The following is an 18761-nucleotide window of genomic DNA, read 5'->3' on the forward strand; positions in this document are numbered from 1 at the left end:
ACGTGGAGGTGCCGTCCGTTCGGCGCTTGGTCATCGGTGATTTGGATCACGTCGTGTACGACTACCTCATCCCCGTTCTTTGAACGCTTCCGCACGCGATCTACAAAGGTATGTAGATGCATCTGATGGCTCGTTGCTAGTTGAACTCCTAGATGGATCTTGGTGAAACGAGTAGGAAAATTTTTGTTTTCTGCAACGTTCCCCTACAAATCAAATAAACTCCCACATAATTACTCCCAAACTAAAATCCACAAATCACTATACTTATAGAGCATGAAACGAGCTAAACTAGCAATGAGAGATGAAAGCATGAAGTTGCTAACCTTTTAGAACCCTTGGATAGATAGGGTGCCTCAAATCTTGGCAAAAATGGAGGATGAGCTCGAGCTAGGGGAAGGAAACAAAGAGGAGAGAAAGGAGAAATCTTGGACTCGGGCTGGACGAAGCATCTATATATAGGGATATCTTTAGTCCCGGTTTGTGATACCAACCGGGACTAAAGGTCAATATCTAGTCCCGTTTGGTATCACAAACCGGGACTAAAGGGGCTCACAAGAGCCCCAGCCAACCACAACCCCTTTAGTCCTGGTTGGTATCACCAACTGGGACTAGAGGTCCCATTTGAACCGGGACTAAAGGGGGTCGTGCCCCCCGTCCGCTCCTAGTCGTTGGAACCGGGACTAATGCTCACATTAGTCCCGGGCCCAAACCCGGCCAGAACTAATGCTCTGGATCAAAGGCCTGTTTTCTACTAGTGGTGCAACAAGTTTTGCACTTCCCTTGAGAGCATCCAAGCACGTCTCGTGAGCGGTCTCGGCCTCCAAGATATGGTATACATGTGTCATCTTCATATCTGTTTCCGTTGTGCTTGCATGTCCATTTGCCCATATGCTTACATGCTATTCATTTGTAGGCATTCCACGTTTTTGAGGCATTCAAGCCCCAACATGATGGCAAGTCCTTCAACCTCACCCATTGTTGGATGATCATCAACGGGGAGGAGAAATTCAAGGCGCAATATGTCGCCGCCAAGGCGCGTGGGAGGGAGGAAGCCATCAAGGAACATGGAGAGGGCGAGAAGCCACGACCGTGGGGGAAGACCAACTCCAAGAAGGAGGACAAGCATGAGAGCGCATCCATTGCCTTGCATGCCACTTTGGAGGGCATGATGACCCAGAAGGGTCCAAGGGAGGAGAAGCGTTGGCAAGACAAGGAAGAGCAAATGAATGCCTTCATGGAGATCCAAAGGATGAGGCTTGAGCTCGATGCGGAGAAGCAAGCCAAGATGCTCGAGTTGGAGGCGGAGAAGCAAGCAAATATGCTCGAGATCGAGGCCGCCAATGCCAAGACCAAGGCAAAATAAGTGGCGCTCGCTAGCATGATGACGAGGGTGGAGATCATGAAGGTGGACTTGAGCACGGTGTCGCCGAGGAAGAGGCCATGGTTCGAGAAGATGCAGGCCGACATGCTCAAGTTCGATGACGAGTGATCTATGGTGGAGAGTGCCATCATTTTTTTGTATGCCGGCAAGTGTGCTGGGATGACCACGTCCGAGATGGTGTGGTCAAACTCCCGCCCCTTTGTGTGCTGGCATGTGTGCCGGCTGCTGGCAAGTGCGCCGGCGTGAACTGTGTGGTGATTTTTTGGAGGCTAACATGTATGTCGCCCACTGGCATAGCACCGACATGAAGTCTGGGCAATGGCATGGCCGCGGACATGATTTATGGCCGTGGTCCTTTTTAAGATTTATGTGCGGACATAAAATGGTTCTATGCGTTCGGAGCACACCCGAACCAATTGCAAAATGGTACGCACGACAAGCGGCCGACCGACCCAAACATATGAAAAGCAGAGAAAGCGTGCGTCCGTTTGGGTCGGTGCGAGTTGGAGTTTCTCTTAACAATTCGTCGTGGAGAGGACCACCTCGCTCAAATCCAATGTCCTGCATCGACTCCACCTCCCCGAACACCATGAAACTAGGAATCCACCAACCCTTGGCCAGATCTGACATCACGTTTAAGAGCAACTCCAATGCATTGACTCATTTCGTCCGCGCGCGTCTGTTTGGGTCGTCACGGACAGAAAAGTTGGCCCAACACGCCGACCCAAATGGACGCGCGTCCGCTTTTCATCCGCCTGCCGACCAATTCCCGGCCCAATTTTGGGCCTCATTTGTGTCGCCTGCGGACACGAAGCGGACGCACGCAGCGCGCCCCTACTCCTCCCCCTAGCTTGTGATACGTCCATTTTGCATCATGCTTTTATATCGATATTTATTGCATTATGGGCTGTTATTACACATTATGTCATAATACTTATGCCTATTCTCTCTTATTTTACAAGGTTTACATAAAGAGGGAGAATGCTGGCAGCTGGGATTCTGGGCTGGAAAAGGAGCAAATATTAGAGACCTATTCTGCACAGCTCCAAAAGTCCTGAAACTTCACGGAAGACATTTTCAGAATATATAAAAAATACTAAGCGCAAGAAGTTCACCAGGGGGGCACACCGTACCCACGAGGGTGGGGGGCGCGCCCCTACCTCGTGGGCCCCCTGGTGGCCCTCCGATGGCCATCTTCTGCTACATGGAGTCTTTCGATGAGGAAAAAATCATAAGCCATCTCCTCGGACGGAACTCCGCCGCCACGAGGCGGAACCTTAGCGGAACCAATCTAGGGCTCTGGTGGAGCTGTTCTGCCGGGGAAACTTCCCTCAGGGAGGGGGAAATCATCGCCATCGTCATTACCAACGCTCCTCTCATCAGGAGAGGGTAATCTCCATCAACATCTTCACCAGCACCATCTCCTCTCAAAACCCTAGTTCATCTCTTGTCTCCAAGTCCGGGATTGGTACTAGTAGGTTGCTAGTAGTGTTAATTACTCCTTGTAGTTGATGCTAGTTGGTTTATTTGGTGGGAGATTGTATGTTCAGATCCTATATGCATATTAATACCCCTCTGATTATGAACATGATTATGCTTTGTGAGTAGTTACGTTTGTTCCTGAGGACATGGGAGAAGTCTTGCTATTAGTAGTCATGTGAATTTGGTATTCGTTTGATATTTCGATGAGATGTATGTTGTCTCTCCTCTAGTGGTGTTATGTGAACTTCGACTACATAACACTTCACCATTATTTGGGCCTAGAGGAAGGCATTGGGAAGTAATAAGTAGATGATGGGTTGCTAGAGTGACAGAAGCTTAAACCCTAGTTTATGCGTTGCTTCGTAAGGGGCTGATTTGGATCCATATGTTTCATGCTATGGTTAGGTTTACCTTAATACTTTTGTTGTAGTTGCGGATGCTTGCAATAAAGGTTAATCATAAGTGGGATGCTTGTCCAAGTAAGGGCAGTACCCAAGCACTGGTCCACCCACATACCAAATTATCAAAGTACCGAACGCGAATCATATGAACGTGATGAAAACTAGCTTGACGATATTCCCATGTGTCCTCGGGAGCGCTTTTCTCTATATAAGAGTTTGTCCAGGCTTGTCCTTTGCTACAAAAAGGATTGGGCCACCTTGCTGCACTTTATTTACTTTTGTTACTTGTTGCTCGTTACAAATTATCCTATCACAAAACTATCTGTTACCACTTATTTCAGTACTTGCAGAGAATACCTTGCTGGAAACCGCTTATCATTTCCTTCTGCTCCTCGTTGGGTTCAACTCTTACTTATCGAAAGGACTATGATAGATCCCCTATACTTGTGGGTCATCAAGACTCTTTTCTGGCGCCGTTGCCGGGGAGTGAAGCGCCTTTGGTAGGTGGAATTTGGTAAGGAAAATTTATATAGTGTGCTGAAATTTACTGTCACTTGTTACTATGGAAAGTAATCCTCTGAGGGGCTTGTTTGGGGTATCTTCACCCTGACCATTAGAGCAAAGAGTAGCTCCTCAACCTACTGAACCTACTAAAAATGAAAATGTCTACTTTGAAATTCCTTCGGGTATGATAGAAAAACTGCTAGCTAATCCTTTTGCAGGAGACGGAACAACGCATCCTGATGAGCACCTAATATATGTGGATGAAGTTTGTGGATTATTTAAGCTTGCAGGTGTACCCGGAGATGTTATTAAGAAGAAGGTCTTCCCTTTATCTTTGAAGGAAGATGCATTGACATGGTATAGGCTATGTGATGATACGGGGTCATGGAACTACAAACGATTGAAATTAGAATTTCATCAGAAGTTTTATCCTATGCATCTTGTTCATCGTGATCGCAATTATATATATATAATTTTTGGCCTCGCGAAGGAGAAAGCATCGCTCAAGCTTGGGGGAGGCTTAAATAAATGTTATATTCATGCCCCAATCATGAGCTCTCAAGATAAATGATTATTCAAAATTTATATGTTCGGCTTTCTGATAACAATCGCACCATGCTCGATACTTCTTGTGCTGACTCTTTTATGACGGAGACTATTGAATTCAAATGGGATTTATTGGAAATAATTAAACGCGACTCTGAAGATTGGGACCTCGACGAAGGTAAGGAGTCAGGTATGACACCTAAGTTTGATTGTGTTAAATCTTTTATGGATACCAATGTTTTCCGTAAATTTAGCACTAAGTATGGACTTGACTCTGAGGTAGTAGCTTCTTTCTTTGAATATTTTGCTACTTATGTTGATCTCCCCAAGGAGAAGTGGTTTAAATATCATCCTCTCATAGAAGTAAAAGTAGTTGCACCTATTAAAGTTGAAGAAAAGACTATCACTTATAATGATCCTATTGTACCTACTTCTTATGTTGAGAAACCACCTTTCCCTGTTAGGATAAAGGATCATGCCAAAGCTTCAAATGTGGTTCGTAAAAGCAATATTAGAACATATACACCTCCTGAGCAAGTTAAAGTTGAACCTAATATTGCTAATGTTAAAGATCTTTCGGCTGATAATATTGATGGTCATGTTATTTATTTATGTGATGAAACTGCTAGAATTGCTAAACCTTGTGCTAAAGATAAACCTAGACCTGTGGTAGGCATGCCTGTTATTTCTGTTAAAATAGGAGATCATTGTTATCATGGCTTATGTGATATGGGTGCCAGTGCTTGTGCAATACCTATGGACCTATATAGAGAAATTATGCATGATATTGCACCTGTTGAGTTAGAAGATATTGATGTCACAATTAAACTTGCCAATAGAGATACTATTTCACCAATGGGAATTGTTAGAGATGTTGAAGTCTTGTGTGGGAAAACTAAATATCCTGTTGATTTTCTTGTTCTTGGTTCCCCACAAGATAGCTTTTGTCCCATTATATTTGGTAGACCCTTCTTAAACACTGTTAATGCTAATATACATTGCAAAAAGGATGTTGTTACTATCGGTTTAGATGATATGTCTCATGAATTTAATTTCTCTAAATTGAGTAGACAACACCGTGAAGAAGAATTACCTAGTAAGGATGAAATTATTGGTCTTGCTTCTATTGCCGTACCTCCTAGTGATCCTTTAGAACAATATTTGCTAGACCATGAAAATGATATGTTTATGAATGAAAAAAGGGAAATAGATGAAGTATTATTTAAACAGGAACCTATTCTGAAACACAATTTGCCTATTGAAATCCTAGGGGATCCTCCTCCACCCAAGGGCGATCCCGTGTTTGAGCTTAAACTGTTGCCTAATACTCTTAAATATGCTTATCTTGATGAGAAAAAGATATATCCTGTTATTATTAATGCTAACCTTTCAAAGCATGAGGAAGAGAGATTATTGAAAACTTTGAAGAAGCACCGTGCTGCTATTGGGTATACTCTCGATGATCTTAAGGGCATTAGTCCCACTCTATGTCAACATAAAATAAATTTGGAAGAAGATGCTAGACCAGTTCATGATCATCAACGACGGCTGAATCCTAAAATGAAAGAAGTGGTAAGAAAGGAAATACTAAAGCTCCTTAAGGCAGGTATAATCTATCTCGTTGCTGATAGTCAGTGGGTAAGTCATGTCCATTGTGTCCCTAAGAAGGGAGGTATTATTGTCGTTCCTAATGATAAAGATGAATTGATTCCTCAAAGAATTATTACAGGTTATAGGATGGTAATTGATTTCTGCAAATTAAATAAGGCCACTAAAAAGGATCATTACCCCTTACCTTTTACCGATCAAATGCTAGAAAGATTATCCAAACATACACATTTTTTCTTTCTAGATGGTTATTCTGGTTTCTCTCAAATACCTGTGTCAGCCAAGGATCAATCAAAGACTACTTTTACTTGCCCTTTTGGTACTTTTGCTTATAGACGTATGCCTTTTGGTTTATGTAATGCACCTGCTACCTTTCAAAGATGCATGATGGCTATATTCTCTAACTTTTGTGAAAAGATTTGTGAGGTTTTCATGGACGATTTCTCCGTCTATGGATCTTCTTTTGATGATTGCTTGAGCAACCTTGATCGAGTTTTGCAGATATGTGAAGAAACTAATCTTGTCTTAAATTGGGAAAAGTGCCACTTTATGGTTAATGAAGGTATTGTCTTGGGGCATAAAGTTTCTGAAAGAGGCATTGAAGTTGATAAAGCTAAGGTTAATGCTATTGAAAAGATGCCATGCCCCAAGGACATCAAAGGTATAAGAAGTTTCCTTGGTCATGCCAAGTTTTATAGGAGGTTCATTAAGGACTTCTCAAAAATTTCTCGGCCTCTGACTAATTTATTACAAAAAGATATACCATTTGTCTTTGATGATGATTGTGTAGAAGCATTTGAAATACTTAAGAAAGCATTGATCTCTGCACCTATTGTTCAGCCACCTGATTGGAATTTACCCTTTGAAATTATGTGTGATGCTAGTGATTATGCTGTAGGTGCTGTTCTAGGGCAAAGAGTTGATAAGAAATTAAATGTTATTCAATATGCTAGTAAAACCCTAGACAATGCTCAAAGAAATTATGCTACTACTGAAAAAGAATTCTTAGTAGTTGTATTTCCTTGTGATAAGTTCAGACCTTATATTGTTGATTCTAAAGTAATTATTCACACTGATCATGCTGCTATTAAATATCTTATGGAAAAGGAAGATGCTAAACCTAGACTTATTAGATGGGTTCTGTTGCTACAAGAATTTGACTTACATATTGTTGATAGAAAGGGAACTGAGAACCCCATTGCAGACAACTTGTCTAGGTTAGAAAATGTGCTTGATGACCCACTACCTATTGATGATAGCTTTCTTGATGAGCAATTAAATGTCATAAATGCTTCTCATACTGCTCCATGGTATGCTGATTATGCTAATTACATTGTTGCCAAATTCATACCACCTAGTTTCACATACCAGCAAAAGAAAAGGTTCTTCTATGATTTGAGGCATTACTTTTGGGATGACCCACATCTTTATAAAGAAGGAGTAGATGGTGTTATTAGACGTTGTGTACCTGAGCATTAACAGGAACAGATCCTACGCAAGTGTCACTCCGAAGCTTATGGAGGACACCATGCTGGAGATAGAACTGCACATAAGGTATTGCAATCTGGTTTTTATTGGCCTACTCTCTTCAAGGATGCCCGTAAGTTTGTCTTATCTTGTGATGAATGTCAAAGAATTGGTAATATTAGTAGACATCAAGAAATGCCTATGAACTATTCAGTCGTTATGGAACCATTTGATGTTTGGGGCTTTGACTATATGGGACATTTTCCTGCTTCTAATGGATATACACATATTTTAGTTGTTGTTGATTACGTTACTAAGTGGGTAGAAGCTATTCCAACTAGTAGGGCTGATCATAACACTTCTATTAAAATGCTTAAAGAAGTTATTTTTCCAAGATTTGGAGTCCCTAGATATTTAATGACTGATGGTGGTTCACATTTTATTCATGGTGCTTTCCGTAAAATGCTTGCTAAGTATGATGTTAATCATAGAATTGCATCCCCTTATCACCCTCAGTCTAGTGGTCAAGTAGAATTGAGTAATAGAGAGCTCAAATTAATTTTGCAAAAGACTGTCAATAGGTCTAGAAAAAATTGGTCCAAGAAACTTGATGATGCATTATGGGCCTATAGATCTGCATATAAAAATCCTATGGGTATGTCTCCGTATAAAATGGTTTATGGAAAAGCATGTCACTTACCTCTTGAACTAGAACACAAGGCATATTGGGCTATTAAAGAGCTCAATTATGATTTTAAACTTGCTGGTGAGAAGAGGTTATTTGATATTAGCTCACTCGATGAATGGAGAACCCAAGCCTACGAAAATGCCAAGTTGTTTAAAGAAAAAGTTAAAAGATGGCATGATAGAAGGATACAAAAGCGTGAGTTTAATGTAGGTGATTATGTATTTCTATACAAATCTCATTTAAGATTTTTTGCAGGAAAACTTCTCTCTAAATGGGAAGGTCCGTACGTTATCGAGGAGGTCTATCGTTCTGGTGCCATAAAAATCAACAACTTCGAAGGCACAAATCCGAAGGTGGTGAACGGGCAAGGAATCAAACATTATATCTCACGTAATCCCATAAATGTTGAAACCAATGTTATTGAAACCGTAACCCCGGAGGAACACATAAGGGACACTTTCCGGAACGTTTCAGACTCCGAAAAGGAATAGGTATGTGGTATGGTAAGTAAACCGACTCCAAAACAGTTTTTAAGGCAATATTTCTCTGTTTTGGAATATTTAGAAAAATAGAAAAATAAGAAGCAGTCCGGGAAGGACACGAGGCCTCCACGAGGGTGGAGGGCACGCCCTACCCTACTGGGCGCGCCCCCTACCTCGTGGGCATCTCGTGTGCTCTCCGGACTCCGTTTTCTTACATGACACGTATTTTGGTCGGTAAAAATTCATTATATAATATCCCGGGGGTTTTGACTCCTGTATCACGCAAATATTCTCCGTTTTTGTTTCGAGCTGTCCTGCTGCAGATTAGAGCAACATGTCGTCCCAGGATTCAGAAGGAGAAAGCTATGTGGCTGATTACCTTGCAGATCCTAAGGTCTATGGGGATGTGGAGCATTGTGGTTGGACTACGGAAGAAGAAGAGGACTATGAACCCAAGGGAAGGGAGGAGACGAGCTCAGAAGAAGACGAAGTCCCATTACCTCAACCTTGGGACATGCATGTGGAGTTCAAAAAGTCAAGCCTCCCGTATAGAGTAAAGAAACCTAAGTTCGAGTTTATCCCTTTTCGCCTCTTGCAGGAAAACAAGCAGGAACTATGCAAAGAGATACTGAGCCCGGAGCAGGAGATCGATGACCTAAGGGACCAAAACTCTGTCCTCAAGCGTAAATTAAGGAAGAAACCTACGCCATCCACAAAACCATCACCTTCTCCACCAACAAAGAAGAATTGAGTATCTGGTATGGGCACTCCCCTTGGCAACTGCCAAGCTTGGGGGAGTGTCCCGGTATCGTATCACCATCACTTTTATACTTACTATTTTCCTTAGTTCGATCCTTTTGGTAATATCTTGATCTAGTAGAATAAAGTTTATGGCATGATCTAGTTTTGAGTTTTGCTTTATGATCCCTCTATGTAATCGAGTCCGTGAGCTATATATAATAAAGATTAGTGTTGAGTCAAGGGCTTGATTATTTTGCCATGATCCTAAGTGAATAAAAGAAAAGAGAAATAAATAAAAAAAGGAAACAAAGAGATCATATGGATCTTATGGAGAGTAATGAGCTCACATAGAAAAAGTATGATGAATAAAAGTTGTTGAGAGTTGACAAACATAGTTTTGGTCATCGTTGCAATTAATAGGAAGTAATAAAGAAAGAGAGGTATTCACATATAAATATACTATCTTGGACATCTTTTATGATTGTGAGCACTCATTAAAATATGACATGCTAAAGAGTTGACATTGGACAAGGAAGACAACGTAATGGGTTATGTTTTCTTACATCCGAGATAAATTATATTGTCATGGATCATGCAACATGGTTGAGCTTGCCTTTCCCCCTCATGCTAGCCAAATTCATCGCACCAAGTAGAGATACTACTTGTGCTTCCAAATACCCTTAAACCAGTTTTGCCATGAGAGTCCATCATACCTACCTATGGATTGAGTAAGATCCTCCAAGTAAGTTGTCATCGATGCAAGCAATAAAAATTGCTCTCTAAATATGTATGACTTATTAGTGTGGGAGAAAATAAGCTTTATACGATCATGTGATATGGAAGAAATAAAAGCGACAGACTGCATAATAAAGGTCCATAACACAAGTGGCAATATAAAGTGACGTTCTTTCGCATTAAGATTTTGTGCATTCTCCATAAAAGTGCATGAAAACCTCTGCTTCCCTCTGCGAAGGGCCTATCTTTTACTTTTATCTCCTACCTTGCATAAGAGTCATGGTGATCTTCACCCTTCCTTTTTACATTTTATCCTTTGGCAAGCACAGTATGTTGGAAAGATCCTGGTATATATGGCTAATTGGATGTGATTTTTCATGAACTATTATTGTTGACATTACCCTTGAGGTAAAACGTTGGGAGGCAAAGCTATAAGCCCCTATCTTTCTGTGTGTCCGATTAAAACTCCATACCCATAAGTATTGCGTGAGTGTGAGCAATTGTGAAAGACTATATGATAGTTGAGTATGTGGACTTGCTGAAAAGGTCTTATATATTGACTCTTTCCTATGTTATGATAAATTGCAATTGCTCTAATCACCGAGATTATAGTTTATTAGTTTTCAATGAAGTTTATGATTCATACTTGAAATTGTGATTGAATTATTACTCTAGCATAAGAAATCATATGACAAGAATTATGTAAGTTGTTGTTCTAAGAATGATCATGATGCCTTCATTTCCGTATTTTACTTTTACCGACACCTCTTTCTCCAAACATGTGGACATATTTTTCGATTTCGGCTTTCGCTTGAGGACAAGCAAGGTCTAAGCTTGGGGGAGTTGATACGTCCATTTTGCATCATGCTTTTATATCGATATTTATTGCATTATGGGCTGTTATTACACATTACGTCACAATACTTATGCCTATTCTCTCTTATTTTACAGGTTTACATAAAGAGGGAGAATGCCGGCAGCTGGGATTCTGGGCTGGAAAAGGAGAAAATATTAGAGACCTATTCTGCACAGCTCCAAAAGTCCTGAAACTTCACGAAAGACGTTTTCAGAATATATAAAAAATACTGAGCGCAAGAAGTTCACTAGGGGGGCCACACCCTGCCCACGAGGGTGGGGGCGCGCCCCCTACCTCGTGGGCCCCCTGGTGGCCCTCCGATGGCCATCTTCTGCTATATGGAGTCTTTCGATGAGGAAAAAAATCATAAGCCATCTCCTCGGACGAAACTCCGCCGCCACGAGGCGGAACCTTGGCGGAACCAATCTAGGGCTCTGGTGGAGCTGTTCTGCCAGGGAAACTTCCCTCCGGGAGGGGGAAATCATCGCCATCATTATCACCAACGCTCCTCTCATCGGGAAAGGGCAATCTCGATCAACATCTTCACCAGCACCATCTCCTCTCAAAACCCTAGTTCATCTCTTGTATCCAATTCTTGTCTCCAAGTCCGGGATTGGTACTAGTAGGTTGCTAGTAGTGTTAATTACTCCTTGTAGTTGATGCTAGTTGGTTTATTTGGTGGGAGATCATATGTTCAGATCCTATATGCATATTAATACCCCTCTGATTATGAACATGATTATGCTTTGTGAGTAGTTACGTTTGTTCCTGAGGACATGGGAGAAGTCTTGCTATTAGTAGTCATGTGAATTTGGTATTCGTTCGATATTTTGATGAGATGTATGTTGTCTCTACTCTAGTGGTGTTATGTGAACGTCGACTACATAACACTTCACCATTATTTGGGCCTAGAGGAAGGTATTGAGAAGTAATAAGTAGATGATGGGTTGCTAGAGTGGCAGAAGCTTAAACCCTAGTTTATGCGCTGCTTCGTAAGGGACTGATTTGGATCCATATGTTTCATGCTATGGTTAGGTTTACCTTAATACTTTTTTTGTAGTTGCGGATGCTTGCAATAGAGGTTAATCATAAGTGGGATGCTTGTCCAAGTAAGGACAGTACCCAAGCACCGGTCCACCCACATACCAAATTATCAAAGTACTGAACGCGAATCATATGAACGTGATGAAAACTAGCCTGACGATATTCCCATGTGTCCTCGGGAGCGCTTTTCTCTATATAAGAGTTTGTCCAGGCTTGTCCTTTGCTACAAAAGGATTGGGCCACCTTGATGCACTTTATTTACTTTTGTTACTTGTTGCTCGTTACAAATTATCCTATCACAAAACTATATGTTACCACTTATTTCAGTACTTGCAGAGAATACCTTGCTGGAAACTGCTTATCATTTCCTTCTGCTCCTCGTTGGGTTCGACACTCTTACTTATCAAAAGGACTACGATAGATCCCCTATACTTGTGGGTCATCAGCCTGCCAGTCGATGGCAAAGTGATAACCCACAAGTATAGGGGATCGCAACAGTATTCAACCCAAATTTATATATTCAACACAAGGGGAGCCAAAGAATATTAGAAGGTATTAGCAGCTGAGTTGTCAATTCAACCACACTTGGAGATTAATTATCTGCAACAAAGTGATCAGTAGCAAAGTAGTTTGATAGTAGTGACAGCACCAATAGTAACAGTAACGGTGATAGCAATAATTTGGTAGCAAGTGTAACAATGATGATAGCAGTAGTAACTTAGCAGAAACAATACAAGATAAATTCGTAGGCATTGGATTGGTGACTTGTTGGATGATATTCATCATGTAACAGTTATAAGCTAGGGCTATTCGATTCTAGCTCCAGTTCATCGATATAATGTAGGCATGTATTCCGTAAGTAGTCATACGTGCTTTATTAAAAGAACTTGCATGACATCTTTTATCCTACCCTCCCGTGGCAGCGGGGTCCATATTGGAAACTAAGGGATATTAAGGCCTCCTTTTAATAGAGAACCGGAACAAAGCATTAACACATAGTGAATACATGAACTCCTGAAACTACGGTAATCACTGGAAGAAGTCTCGGTTATTGTCACTCCGAGGTTACCGGATCATAACACGTAGTAGGTGACTATAACTTGCAAGATCGGATCTAGAACATGGATATAATGATGATAACATAAACGGTTCATATCTGAAATCATGGCACGCGGGCCCAAAGTGACAAGCATTAAGCATGGCAAAGTCATAGAAACATCAATCTAACAACAGGATATTAGGGATCAAGCCCTAAAAAAACTAACTCAATTACATGATGAATCTCATCCAACTCCTCACCGACTAGCGAGCCTACGAAGGAATTACTCACTCCCGGTGGGGAGCATCATGGAATTGGCGATGGGGAAGGGTTAGTGACGACGAAGAACGAAGACCCCCCTCTCCGGAGCCCCAAACGGACTCCAGATCTGCCCTCCCGAGGAAGAACATGGATTGGCGGCGCCTCCGTCTCATGGATCACGATAATTCTTTCTCCCTGATTTTTTCTCTGAAAATAGGAATTTATAGCGTTGGTTTCAGGGTCAGCGGGGCCACCAGGTGGGGACAACCCACTTGGGCGTGCCAAGAGAGGGGGGGCGCGCCCTGGTGGGTTGTGCCCACCCAGGGCCCCTCTTTGGTAGGTCTTGACTCCAGAAATTCTTATATATTATATAAAAATTCCTCGCAAAGTTTCGTTCCATTCCGAGAACTTTTGTTTCTGCACAAAAACAACACCATGGTAGTTCTGCTGAAAACAACGTCAGTTCGGGGTTAGTTTCATTCAAATCATGCAAAATAGAGTCCAAAACAAGAGGAAAAGCGTTAGGAAAAGTAGATACGTTGGAGACGTATCAACTCCCCCAAGCTTAAACCTTTGCTTGTGCTCAAGCAATTCAGTTGATAAACTGAAAGTGAAAAAGAAAAACTTTTACGAACTCTTTTTCTCTTGTTTGCATAAATAAGCTTAAACAGCACCCAGGTTTTCAGCCAACATTATAACTAACCATGTCAACAATAAGTCTTAAAGATTATAATGACTCATATCAATGACATAATTAGCTAGCGAGCAATAATAAGATATCTCAAACAGCAACACGTTGTCAAAACAACCATGATATAATATGACAATAGTGGTATCTCTCTAGCCCTTTCTGAGACCGCAAAACATAGATGCAGAGCACCTCCAAAGTTCAAGCAGCGACTAAACATTGTAATTCATGGTAGAAAAGATCCAGTCATGATGCACCCAACATTAGCTACACACAATGCATAGATCATGACAACTGTGCTCTTCGCAGTTTCTGGCGCTTGTTTTAGAAGGTGATGACACAACATAAAAGTAAATAGATAGTCCCTTTGCAGAGGGAAGCAATGATTTGCAGAGGTGCTAGAGCTCAATTTTTAAAATAGAGATAAATGATTATTTTGAGACATGCACCCTTCTCATTTACTTCACGACTATCAGTTATCAATATCTCCCATGCTAAACAAGCTAGTGGTGGTTCCCAAGCGATAAAAGTAAAGGTTTACTCCCCCTCCACCAACAATCACATTCCACGGCTTGTCCGAAACAACGGGTGTCGTCCAAACCAACAACAATCCCGGGGGAGTTTTGTTTAATTATTTGCATTTTTGAGTTCGGGACTGGGAATCCCTATTACCGCCCTTTTCTCATGCGATGGCGAGTGAATAAACACTCGACCTAAGAATAACCCGCTTATCATGGAAGATACCGACCACCTCCTGTCGTTCCATGAACGATCCAGGCACACAAAATGGATCTTTTTTAGAAGTTTTTAGAGGTGGCACATGCAAATTTACTTAGGACGGCAGGGTAATGCCGCATATAGGTAGGTATGGTGGACTCATCTGGAATAACTTTAGGTTCAAGGTTTTTGATGTACAAGCAGAATCCCCACTTAGTACAAGTGAAGGCTATCAATTAGATTGAGAAGCGGCCTGCTAGAGAGCAACAACGATCATAACCATGCATTATGCATAAGTAACATTGGACACTAGCATGAGTAGGATATGAACACCATGAACATAAATATCATAGAGGCTATGTTGGTTTTGATTCAATTACATGCATGAACATGTACCAAGTCAAGCCACTTGAACATTCACAGGAGGATACCATATCATCATACTACATCACAATCATTTTAACACTATGTTGATATCCAAGATAAATCATTATCAACTCCCAGCTACTTATACATGGCATGAGAAACTATAATCTCTAATTATCATTGCAAACATGTTTAATCATAATGGGCTGAATCATGGATACTAGGTTAAACATATTTATACAAAAAGAATAAGTCGAGTTCATAGCAGTTTCTCTCTGCCACGGCCAGTTATCGAGTGTCGTCATTATTGCCTTTCACTTGCACGACCGAACGATATGAAAATAATAACAGTGCAAGAGTGCCATGGACCAAGCTCAAATCTGCAAACATTTTATTCAACGGGAGAAGACAAGGTAATATGGGCTCTTTATTAGTTCAACAATTATTCATATGAGAGCCACTCAACATTTTCATCATGGTCTTCTCCTCGGTACAACTCGAATAAAAGAAAAGAAATTCAGAGAAACACACTGGAATATTTTTGGAGTTTTTGGTTTTCTTGAACAAGCAAATAAAAGAGAAAAGCAAAAACGAGAAAACTATTTACACGGGAAAGCTTCCAACAAGCAAAAGAAGAACAAGGAAATCTTTTTGGGTTTTATTTTTGATAATATAGCTAAGCATGCATAGAAAGTAAACTAGCTACAACTATTTTTTTGGTTTTTCTAAAGTTTTTCAAACACACAAGAATAAAGCAAGAAAATAAATCTAAGCATGGATGATACAATGAAAAAGTGTGGACACCGAAAAATGAAATAAGTGAACATGAATGTAAAGTCGGTGGAAACACATACTCCCTCAAGCTTAGGCTTTTGGCCTAACTTGGTAGTCGATCAATAGTCTGGAGGGTAGTAGGGGTGCTGAGGAGCGGGCATCCACTCGTCCCACTGCTGGGGCTCCTGCTGTGCCGCTTCCGCAGCAGCCTTAGCATTCCAGTAGGTGATGATGTCCACAGGCATGATCCTATATCCGCCCTCATCTGCGATGAAGTTGGTGAGGCCGGCGTTTGCAACATATTGCATGAACTCCTAAAGAATTCTAGCCTCTTCCAGGAATGGGGTGTGCGGCCACTCGCACGGCCGTACCTCCGCCAACCTCCGAGGGTGGAGATCACTGTCAGAAGACTCCCTAATGACACCTTTGGAGTTCTTCTTAGAGCCAAACTTCCTGAAGATATTCATGTCCACGTACAATTTTCTAAAAATAAAAATTTTGGGGTGACAAAATTTGTCAACAAAACTTTATAAAATTGATAGCAACTACTCATAGGGATACATAGAAGCCATAGCAAGCATTCAAACTACTTAGAACACTAAGAATTTAACATGCAAGCACATCTACAGCAACACTAAGAGTAGCTCATTATTCAAAACATAAACCACTAAAACAAAAACTAATTGGACAAATGGTGGAGTCACATACCAAGCAACAATCCCCCGAAACAGTTCCGGAAACGGAGCTTCGAGCAAAGAGATCGAAATCCGCGGGTTTGAGCTCAAGAACACGGGAGAGAGAGCAATGGAGATTTTTTCTAGAGGTAAGTGATGATGTGGGATGAAGAGGTAAGTGAGGGGCCCACATGGGTACCACAACCCACCAAGGCGCGCCTGGAAGTCCTGGCGCACCCAGGTGGGTTTGCCCACCTGGTGCACCTCCCTCTGGTATTATTTGCACCAGAAATTCAGAAATATTCAGAAAAAATAGTGTAAAATTTTCAGGACATTCTAAGAACTTTTATTTTTTGGCTCATTTTTTTATTGCATTGGAAATTCAGAAAACAGACAAAAAATGACATTTTATTTTATTTAACTAATAGAAACAGCAAAAAAAGGTAAGGACAGAAGGTAGTGCTTACTAAATTCATCAACTTCATACCGTTCAAAAATGACCCATTAACAAGGTTGATCAGGTCTTACTAACAACCACTTCCGATTAGCATGAAACCGAAGAACTTTCGTAAATCACTAAGTTACCTCAATGGGGATATGCATTTCCCCAACGATAAGTATTTCATATTTCTTTTTGACAGTAGGTAGAGGTATTTGAAAACTTCCAATAGTGATTGTCGGAGATTTTTCAATAACATTAATACCATTCACTTGGAATTGTTTCTTCGAAAAGTGCACCGTATGCTCATTGCCATTAATATGAAAAGTGATCTTGCTTTTCTTGCAATCAATAACAGCCCCTGCAGTATTCAAGAATGGTCTACCAAGGATAATCGACATGTTGTCATCCTCGGACATCTCAAGTATAACAAAGTCAGTCAAAATAGTAACATTAGCAACAACAACGGGCATATCCTCACAGATACCGATAGGTATGGCAGTTGATTTGTCAGCCATTTGCAAAGATATTTCAGTAGGTGCTAGTTTATTCAAGTAAAGTCTTTTATATAAAGAGAAAGGCATAACACTAACACCGGCTCCTAAGTCACACAAAGTAGTTTTCACATAATTCTTTTTGATAGAGCAAGGTATAGTTGGTATTCCCGGATCTCCAAGTTTTTTAGGAACTCCATCTTTGAAAGTGTAATTAGCAAGCATAGTGGAGATTTCAGCTTCCAGTATTTTTCTCTTATTTGTGATGATGTCTTTCATATATTTTGCATAAGGAGGCATTTTCAAGATATCAGTCAAGCGAGTACGCAAAAAGACTGGCCTCAGCATGTCAGCAAAGCGTTCAAATTCTTCATCATCATTCTTTTTAGTTGCCTTAGGTGGAAAAGGCAAAGGTTTTTGAACCCACGGTTCTCTTTCCTTACCGTGTTTTCTAGCAACAAAGTCTCTTTTGTCATACCTTTTATTCTTAGCTTGTGGGTTATCAACATCAAGAGGTGGTTCTATCTCAACATCATTATCTCATTCTTTATCATTGGTTGGATGAGAGTCCTCATGAACCTCATCATTATCTTTTTCATTATCACTAGGTGAGTGTTCATTAGTAGACCAGCATCTGAGATAGAAACCTCATTATCATTATCAGGAGGTTTTTCTATTGCAGGTTCACTAGGAGCATGTGAAGTCCTATCATTCTTCTTTTTCTTTTTCTTACTAGAAGAACTAGGTGCACTAGTGTTAGCTCTTTGTGAATCTTGTTCAATTCTTTTAGGGTGTCCCTCGGGATAAAGTGGTTCCTGAGTCATTTTACCTCCTCTAGTTGCAACTCTAACAACAAAGTGATGCATATTATTATTCATTTCATCAAGCAATTCTCTTTGAGATTTAGCAACTTGTTCTAATTGAGTTTGAACCATAGAAGCGTGTTTTCCAACACCTCTAACATCATTTGATATTTTAAATAGCAAGTCACTCAAGCGAGCAATCATATCAGAATTATATTTCAATTGTTTCATAACATTTGCATTGAAGTGATCTTGTTTTCTAATGTAGTTTTCAAACTCATAAAGGCATTGAATAGGATGCATATTGTGAGGATTGTCATTATCATTGAACTTCATAAGAGAATTTACCTCTACCACCTTAGGCAATGGTGGTGTATTAAGCCCATGTAGTTCTTCAATAGGAGGTAAATTTTTAACATCCTCAGCTTTAATACATTTTTCCTTCATAGATTTCTTTGCCTCTTGCATATCTTCAGGACTGAGATATAATATACCCCTCTTCTTCGGAGTGGGTTTAGGCGGTGGTTCAGGAATAGTCCAATCATCATAGTTTTTCAATATGTTATTCAAT

This window comes from Triticum urartu, chromosome 3, assembly GCF_003073215.2.
Source record: "Triticum urartu cultivar G1812 chromosome 3, Tu2.1, whole genome shotgun sequence".
NCBI lineage: Eukaryota > Viridiplantae > Streptophyta > Magnoliopsida > Poales > Poaceae > Triticum > Triticum urartu.